Raw genomic sequence first — 10,583 nt, 5'->3', positions numbered from 1 at the left:
AAAAGTTTAAGTGTCTCATGAACTTTCTCACGGATGAAACTTTTTGGCCGAAGTTCCTAATCCCGACCTCCAGTTGTCTTTGTAGAAGCCACGTGGCAACCCAAGCGAAAAGGTATGTGTTGATCAGATTTATTGGTACCTTCTTTCGGCACCGAACTTTCTAAATGAGCTGCCCTTGAGTCTCTTTAAACATTAACCCTTTGATAGGCCATTGTGAGGATTCTATGTAGAGACTCACCAAATGCGTTACCCGAATGGCTCTAATACCGGCCCCCATGGAAACACTGACTTGTCATTATTTAAAGATACGCTTAACTGAGTCACCTGCATTCAAGCAGAGATATCAACCATAACATACTGGTAGCTAAAGCACCAATATGAACACACCAGAATCTGCTCCTTCGCCATGAGAACCTAAGACTGGCACAAAAACCCATCGACAACCATGTGTCTGCTGCACTCTCATCATACTCTCTATAGAATGAGACGGGCAAAGAAGAAAACCCGTTAATATCATTATTTTTCCAGTGATTGTGCGTAATGTCAAGCTAGCATCTGCAGTGCTGCGGTGACACTTGTGACATGACCGTTGGGTCAAAGGCCAGTCGCTCTCCGTGGGAATCTCCCAAAAACTAACATTCTCAGTGGATTTAAAGACACTTCCTGTGCTTTAACCCCTTAAGGAGATACATTCTTGATACATTGGGAATGTATTGTGACATGTCCTGCTATATGTATGGGTGAGTCAGAGGAGATCAAGATATTGATGGATATCAGGAAAGGGGGGAAGGTATAGGATCTGTGCAGCTATCCATTCGTCACACCATTCCCAAAACAGGGCACCTTCATTAGAGAGAGTGTATGTGTGTGTGCTGGAATGTATGTGTGCATCTATGCATGTATGTGCGCCTGTATGTATGTGTGTGTGCGTGTATGTATGTGTGTGTGTGCATGAATGTATGCGTGTGTTTCTCATGCCTGCAAACGGCCGTAATATTTCCAGTAATAGAGGCACTGGGGTGAATGGCATGGGGGGAGGTAACAGTCTGTCTTACTTCATTACATTAATTGGATTTCTGGGTCCCAGGCCACCCGCTGCGTCCAATGTTCCGTCTCTCTATTATTCTAGGGTAATTAACCATTTCATGTAACGGAAGAAATGCAAAAACTAAAAAAAAAAAAAAAAAAAAAAGAAAACAAAACACATTTTTTCCATGTTTCCCCTACATGGAAAAACAAAATAATAAAATTAACAAAAGTGAAATATTTTTCTGAAATGCCCCGGCCCCTGCTTATAAATGTATCTGTGTGCTTGTACACATGTGGGAATTGCACACAAAGCTCATACAGATGACAGGATAACATGTAGGTGGGTAAGCATACAAAAGATGGAATTAAATAAAATAATATTAAATAGAAACAATCTAAGTATAAAATACACATTTCCACATGTTTGCAGCCCTGGCACATCTGCTTTTGGGTACTACAACTCCCAGGACTCTGATCGTTATTCTGCCCGAGGGTTGCAGAAGTTTAAGCTGTAGTCAAGACAGTCCTTACCATATTAAGACTGCTGGCAGCTATGCAGTCTCTGCACTCAGGAACATTATATTGTGCCCATGCAGACAGCGTACAAAACGTGGGATGTATAAAGATTGGTATGATGTCACAGATGAAAAGAAATAGCTAAAATATTAATATTTTATTGTTTTATATAGCGCCATCATATTCCGCAGCGGTGTAAAATACTGAGAAAAGCAACAGGGCAGCATTCAGAAACTGTTTGGATGTCTGTGCATGCATGCGCAGCCTTTCTGATGTCAGGGGGCAGTTTCGGGGTAGGTGAACGAGCTGCTGCTTGGATTCCGAGGATGCGGTGATCAGCGACGCAGCTTCAGGAACGAGAAGATTTGTCCATTACAGGCGTTCCAGCCGTTGTATCCACTTAAGTGCATCTAAACTTAAATAAATCATGGGGAAAAAAGAAGGGAGAGAAATAACACTTCACAAGTGCCCCTTTTATTTTCATGTTGTCCCATTTCCAAATGCCCGGGGGGCTGCATGTATTTGCCCCCTTTCCATGTAGGAGATAACTTCGGCAAAACGCACTACCACACTTGGCAAATCCCTTTAATAGCCCATCAAGCCGGGGTATCAACCATGGTAGCAAAGCACCATTTGGGAGTCTTATATATATGATCACAGTGGGGTAGAAGAGGAGTCATCTTCAGACCGAGAATCTGCCCCTGCACCCTGAGATTGGGGCAAAAACACACAGGGGTAAACTGTGAGAGTCCCCAGGTATGTAATTATATGATATAACCCTGAGACACAGGAGTAAACCCTGAGAGTCCCCAGGTATGTAATAATATGATATAACCCTGAGACACAGTAGTAAACCCTGAGAGTTCCCAGGTATGTAATAATATGATATAACCCTGAGACACAGGGGTAAACCCTGAGACACAGGGGTAAACCCTGAGAGTACCCAGGTATGTAATAATATGATATAACCCTGAGAGTTCCCAGGTATGTAATAATATGATATAACCCTGAGACACAGGGGTAAACCCTGAGAGTTCCCAGGTATGTAATAATATGATATAACCCTGAGACACAGGAGTAAACCCTGAGAGTCCCCAGGTATGTAATAATATGATATAACCCTGAGACACAGGAGTAAACCCTGAGAGTCCCCAGGTATGTAATAATATGATATAACACTGAGACACAGGGGTAAACCCTGAGAGTCCCCAGGTATGTAATAATATGATATAACACTGAGACACAGGGGTAAACCCTGAGAGTTCCCAGGTATGTAATAATATGATATAACACTGAGACACAGGGGTAAACCCTGAGAGTTCCCAGGTATGTAATAATATGATATAACCCTGAGACACAGGGCAGCTGATAAATGCCCTCATCCAGTGAAGCGCAATATACAGAGGAAAGTCACGTGCTCGCCATTACCTGGTGCCTCCCTTCGCACGCGACACACCTGAGCAAACGCGCAGGACACCTGGTCCGCGTGCTTCAGCCGGGCCGCACGGTGATTGGTGAGCTCGGGGAAAGGCGGGAAAAGGATGCACACAGGCACCTCCCTTTTTCTGCTCTGAGTGAGACGGGGCGGAGAGAGCCGGACGCGGAGGGAGGAGGTTCGGGGAGCAGCGCTGTCACTGAGAGCCATGGAGGGGCGAGGGAGGCAGCGCAGCGCCGCGGACGCTCCCACACGAAGCAGTCCCGTAGGGTGCAATGAGCAGCGGAGACCGCAGCAGACCAGAGTGAGTACCGGAGGGAAGGGGTAGTTTAACAAGGCGCAACTATAGGCAGGGGCAGTTATACTAACTCGCACCACGGAGACCGGGGAACCTGTGTCGCTTCACTACAACTCCCAGCATATGCAGCCAGCCAGAGGGGTCCCAGGGCAGGGCTTGGCTGCGAGTGCTGAGAGTTGGTATCTGCGCTCATTTAAATGCTTAATGTTGAGCTTATCCCGATGTCTGAAACAACTATATAAAGTCATCTAGAAATTGGTGATTTGGGGTAAAATGCTGGGAAATCCTCATAATAGACATTATAATGACTGACACTCGGGACTCGTTATACACCCCATAGTGTGGCATTGAGGAGGTCCTCACACTTACGTCAGGTAGGCTATGAGGAGAGGTTATGTATGTAGTGTGTATGTAGTGTGTATGTAGTGTGTATGTAGTGTGTATGTAGTGTGTATGTTATGTGTATGTTATATGCATGTTATGTGTATGCTATATGTATGTTATTTTACTTAAGGGCTGATACACAGTGTTTCTATAGAAATGCCCACACATGCAATGATTAACATGCTATATACACAGTATCAGTGATATGCAACCCAGTGAACCATACACCTTTTAGTTATTATTATCTACTATTTATATAACAATTATTATTATCTATTATTTATATAACGCCATCAAATATTTTCTATTGTTTATACACCATCAATTATTATTATGTACTATATAATATAATATAATTTCATAGAGCTTCTTACATACAGTCAAAGGGTCTGACAAAACTAGAACCGACAGATGGACGAACCCATACATCAGGTAAAGCGGGCTTGGCTCAAAGGCTTACAATCTAGAAGTCTAAGGTATACCTCACATTAGACAGTTAATCAATGGTGAGTTGGACATTTCCGTGAACGCATCTTTAATAATAATAATGCGTTTAAATGGAAGGGAACATCGGATGACGTCAGTGGTCCAAAGCTAAAATGATGAGAAGACAACAATCGGATTTGGCTGTGATGTAACTTGAGATTGGGTGTAAAATGAAGTCATCGTTTATGTGTGAATAACTAAATTTAATGGAAACATCTCAAAAGCACAGCATCCTAAAAGAACTTATATTTTAAAAATAAAACGTAATAAGAATTTTTCGTTGGAAATTTACATGCCTCAGAACCAACAATATTTCGATTGATTATTATCATGATTTTTTTCTTTTACATAAATCAGTTTTATTCAAATGTATTAAACACGTTCATTCGGAGCGCCTCATAAAGGCGAATATATAGATTTCTGAAGCCCATTCTATGCATATAATAGTATTAGCAGTATTTAGTATTAGAAGTATTTACTATTAGAAGTATTTACTATTAGAAGTATTTGTGCTCGATGACCAGTAGCTTTGTCTTGAGCTTCTATATCAGCCACTGAACGCTTGTGGCATTAGAACTAGTATGATTTACACTTCATAGAATACTTTGTGTCTTTGTAACCTTAGCTTGTTTATTTTTGTAACATTGGTTTCTATATCATCAACGAAATTATAAAATCAGCCGACGCCATCAAAAAAATAAACAAAACGTGATGGACATCCTTCAGCAATATGACAGCCGGATGACAATATCATTGTATGGAATGAGAAAGAGGGAGAGAAGTTTACAGAGAGTAAAGCACAAAAAAACATCTTAATGCGCAATTATTATTATGATTTTTTATTGTTTTATATAGCACCATCAAATTCCATAGCGCTGTACAATGGGTGAACAGGACACAACAAGTAGTATGTAACATAACGATTTGACTTTCAGAGGCAACAGGCAATAGAATGAATGCTGTGATCTGTGTTTCTGGAACTAGATTCACTTAGAACAGGGGTTCTCAAACTGCGGCCCTCCAGCTGCTGCAGGACTACATCTCCCATAATGCTCCAGCTAAGGGGCTGGCTGAGGAGTATGGGAGATGTAGTCCTGCAGCAGCTGGAGGGCCGCAGTTTGAGAACCCCTGACTTAGAAGAACTTATTCCGAAACTTTAGTAAAAGTTACTAAGATACTAAGGTTCTGACGCACATAACAGCCCTCCTCGGCTTTTCTCTTCATGTATTATCACTGCATTAAAAGCCTACGCGGATAAACACGCGGAAATGTCAGGCATACAGAACACGGCCAATGTCTGCGGGCCGATCTCAGGAGACTGGGAGGCAATATATTCAGGATGACTCTCCTTCCAGTAACAGTTTTGGGGGGCATTTGTAAACAAGCAGCGAGTTCAGCCTTTTTAGTTAATTTCCTGTGTCTGTCTGTAAGATAATGTACCGGCTTTCACAAAACACCCGATTTTCCCTGACTATTAGGACGAAGCCAGCATGTCTGGCCAGCGGATTCCAGCTTCCTTTTTAACATGTTGACTGCAGACAGTGTTTTTAATGGCGCTGATGTTGCTCAAAATGAATTTAGACAAAAAAAGGAATATTGTTGGAATTTTAACAAACATCTAGTACTGCAATCCGCTCTGCGTTTCCTCAAAGCCATGATAACTCTTTACTATTAAAAAGAAAACACGCCTTGAGGCAGATATTTGTACATTTTTGTCAAAAATGGGTCGCTGAATTCCTTTACTTGGTTCATTTTCTGTTTGACTTGAAAGTTTATTTGTGGTGATCAGGTTTGTATGACCTCAGACCCAAGTGTGCGGGTTGTTGGGATAGTTAACATTTCCACAGGTGGATGAATTAGCGTTAGGGATATTAAGCTAGAATTTGTGATCCATCCAAGCCTATATATTTTTGACTATTTTCTAGATGCTTTGATTGTTTAGTAAAATTAACAGTTTTTAAAACATAGTTAATAATACAATCTGACAAACACAGCCACCAGTCTACATTGAGCCAGACCAGAACATCTCATATTCACTCAGCTATTTGAGATGAACCGTATAATATACTTTAATAAACTTCTCCACTCAAAAGCAAAAAAAATACATCTTATATATCAAGCGCCTGCTTATTTTCGTTTCGTTTCCAGGCAACAAATTTTGTTTTCTGCCCTAACGCTTTGGACAAAATTCAGGGGGCAGTTTTCATTCGGAAATAAAATTCAAAGGCAAAAAACTCCTCCCCCTCTCTCTCTCTCCCCCTCTCCTCTATCTCTCTCCCCATCTCCTCTCTCTCCCCCCTCTCCTCTCTCTCTCCCCCCCTCTCCTCTCTCCCCTCTCCTCTCTCTCTCTCCTCTCTCCCCCTCTCCTCTCTCTCATGTGAAACAGCCTCCCACTTAGAAGTAACTTGAGGTCCAGCAACCCCCCTGAGATCTTAATTTTTCTTTTCCCCTTTCTAATCTAAATTGGTGTTTTGGTTGAGATTTTTAAAGACACTGATAGTTTAGTTTTAGAGGATTTTTCCAGTATATCTTCTGCATCTCTGGCATTGCAAATGTTAAGTATAGGCTGTCTTTTACCCCCTGTCCTTGATTGCTTGCTGTGGAGTTGGCGTTTGCTAAAACTTAATAAGCAGCACCCGTTACATTGATTATTTAACACATGTAGCCACTTTGCACCTTAACCACATTTTCTAGGAACGGTGCCAGAAATGCTCATCATAGCTCGTTAAAGGGACCCCAGATCAAGCCACGTCTTGTAATTACTGGCAGCAGCCTCAGAAATGTGTGACAGCAAACTTATTTAATGACATTTCTGCGCTTTTGGTAATTTTTTCAGTCGGGATCTCCCTCATTTTTGGTGATTTGTACGAATGTCGTTTAAAAACAAACTTGTACAAATCAGAATGCAAATGATACCAGTTAACAATAACATGAACACACATTAGGACATACAGGAGTAAATCTGACAGTCTATTTGGAATGGTGAATACAAATATACTGTGCCCATGTTTTTAGTACTTTTTAGCAGAGTCCACATATTTCAAAATATTATATATATATATATATATATATATATATACCACAGTTATAATCCACCTAAAATTGTTCTACTATCCTAATCTAGTCCTGCATCGGGACTGATTGTTGGCTGCTACTGACATAAAAATATAAGCCTATAATAATAATAATAATAATAATATGCCTACGAGGATTAGATGACGATAAAGTAATAATTTGCAGGGTTCATAATCCTGACTGTTTTGTAGAGAAAACTACCTTAGTATGAGTCTCATTAGGGTGTTAAAGAGACACTTCAGCCATTATAAGCACTGAGCAATGAAACAAAAATGAAATGTTAGTATCGCAACACACCTGTATCATGATTTAAAAAAAATAATAATAATTACACCTTGGACAAATGGAAAAAACTCTGCATTTTTCCCCCAGTTACAACTGTTTTTGTGGGACTGTTGATCATAAAAGATACCATTCAGTTTTCCACATCCTGACGATAAGACCGGCGTCTAGGGATTCGTAGGCATTTAGTATTATTTTTTTCATAGATATAAAGAAAGTTTGAGTTTATTTATATCCGGTGCTCAGTGTTTTTTTTTAATGGACGTAAATGGAAAATTTTTGTCATATGACCTAAATCATTCAGCCATTCAGCCAGGAGGGTTTGTCTGCATATATAATGTATAGAGAGTATAGAATGTTTGTATACACATTTTAACCCTTTACCCCCATTGCTCCAAAAAGGCTTCACTTATTTAAAAGATGTGAGAAGCAACCTCATGTCCCAGCGAGGGACACTTTGTATTGAAGTATACACTGCCATCGTTAAAACTGGTTGGATTTTTTTACTTGCTCTGTAGATTAATAAAATATGTATGTTTTGATGTCAAGGGTGTTTCCATGACATCGTATTTCATATTTGATCTGTCTCTGACTGCACACCCACTCTTGGGGAGACCCCACCTGAAAGCCTCCAGCTCCTGTATTTTTTAAATGCTTCTGGGATGTATGTATATATATATATATATATATATATATATATATATATATGGATATAGGCTATTTTTTTAAGAATCTACTTTATAACCATTATTAATGCAAACTCAGCAGTTCCAGGACAATAGAGGTTTAGCTGTCACAATAGCACAGCCTCACCAGTTTCTACGCTAATTAAACGCGATGAAATCGGTGTCTGATGCTGTTTTGTTTTGCTGTTTTTGACAGGTGTCACTATCAATGTATTCATCTGCATTAATATAAGATCAAATGCGTTCCTAAATTGAACGTATAATGCGACTTGGCATTAGATTTCTATATGTTTCCTTTACGGCTCGTTATTTACTTCGGCTATGTTTTGTTTGCTTGTAGGAGTTGGTTACTTTTTTTCCCCTCTTTTCTTCGCATGACCGGCGCTGATTTTTAGATTGTTTATACATTCCAGCGAACTGCCCCGAGGAAAGAAGTATACATCTTGAAAGCTTGTCAAATATGTGCTAAATTAACTTAATGCTAATTCAATCCTGGATTTCCTTTCCTAGTTATTTATAGATCACTGCAGCCATGGCTAGTCTGCAATCCAGATCCCTCTGATTTTAGCCCAGTTTCTTTTTTTTTTTTGAGATTTTGTCTTCTGGATTGTTTTAGTTTATCTTAGAGGAGAAAACAGGCCACGGCATGGAGACATTTATATGTATAACTTTGATATATATCTATATATATATATACACACACACACACACATATATACTTTTATAGATATATGGTAAGACTACCACAATTACAAACACAACACTAGTCTGTTCCCAGGAGAAAAAAACTTTGATTGTCTGTAAATGTGAGAGCGAACACCAGGATCTTTTTGCTAAACACTTTCAAGCTCACAATTAAAGCTGCTGTGGGACCCGAAAGTACAAGTAATCCTTTCAAAGCCATAGACCCAGCGCAGATAAAGCCGTCTCATTGATCAACGTAGAAGACGTTGTAACTGTCGGCACGCGGCAGCCATCGGAGAATGTGAAGCCCTCCGATGTGCTAAAACCGTTTGGGGTAAACGCCTCTCTTAACAGTGGAGTCCAGCTCTCAGGTGGCGTATGGGGGCAAAAAGTAATTACTAGACGCAGTGCACCTTTTTCTCGTAGATCCTTTGTTTCCAGACCAATTGTTAAAATTATTTGTGGCTGAAATACTGAATTATGGTTATTGTATTTTGATAGATCACAAGTACCACAGGTGATCAGCTGTGATCTGATTAAAGTGCAATTCTAGAATGAGATCTTGAGAAATGTATGGGGTTTCAATGTATGGTTGGTTTGTTTTTCAGTGCGATGTCTGAACGATCCAAGAGAAACTTGCATGACTCAGAAAGCTGTAGCTGACAGGGGCGCTTGGATGCTGGTATGTTTTACTCTGTTGTTCAAGTGTTTATTGTTTCTATCTTTAAATGTTTAAAGTGCGGCTGAAATGTGCATCAGGCAAGTGCATTGCATTAGGCGAGGCGTAATAACGCCTTTTAATCTTGCATGAGTTCTTTAGAGGCTCATTGGGGGTCCTTTAATTTTGAGACTGTCAGAGTGATGTAAACCTCATAGGTCTTTTCTTTAAATGAAAAGGCGGATAAGGAGACCCTGATCCAGAGAACTAACCTAAAGTGATAATCCATAGGAAGAGCGGACCCATAAAACAGACAGCGACATTAGTGGAGCCTGAAAAATGGTACAAACAGGATGGAATTACAAAAATTCATAGTTTGATATCTGAAGAAGAGACCTAATTTTTATGTTGACCAAATAAAAGGTGTCACATTCCGCTAAACATTGGATCATCTCTTGGGAGAACACGGCTGCGCCGCTTTGTCTTATCATAGTGTCGCATAAAACTGATTGAAGGCATCTTTCTTGGAGTTGAAGATGTTGCTTTATTTTAATCCCAAAATTGTACTGTGAAGCACCTTCATTAAAAACATAATCTTATTCCATATCTTATTATGTTGGCCCAATAAAATATATCAACTTCGACAGAAAACTCAATTTCTCTTGGACTCAAATATCACCTATGATCCATTCAAGGGCCTTTGCTGAAGAAAAAAAAACTTGAGGACACATTTTGCCTCTGATCCTGTTATTTCAGTAATTTAGTTTAATTTCTTTTGGCATTATTTTTTTTAAGTGCTGAATGTTGACACTGTAAAGATTGTGACCGATCTAAAATTAGCATTCAGATTATGTTGAAATCCTTGCAGTCTTACTGTGATAATATGTACTTCTTTGTAATGTGACTCTGTAGGCACGTTTCGGTGCATTGAATATGCTTTAAGGTGTGTACTAAAATGAATATACGTGATGGATAACCACTTTTAGGACGAGGCACAATCTCAATATTGACGGTATTTCTCTTATTTGTGTTGAAGGAGGAGCGGGCAAC

The sequence above is a fragment of the Sceloporus occidentalis genome, unplaced genomic scaffold, assembly GCF_023333645.1.
Source record: "Sceloporus occidentalis isolate IW3139 unplaced genomic scaffold, rSceOcc1.0.p SCAF_330, whole genome shotgun sequence".
Taxonomy (NCBI): domain Eukaryota; kingdom Metazoa; phylum Chordata; class Lepidosauria; order Squamata; family Phrynosomatidae; genus Sceloporus; species Sceloporus occidentalis.
Note: the sequence above shows the minus strand (reverse complement) of the source record.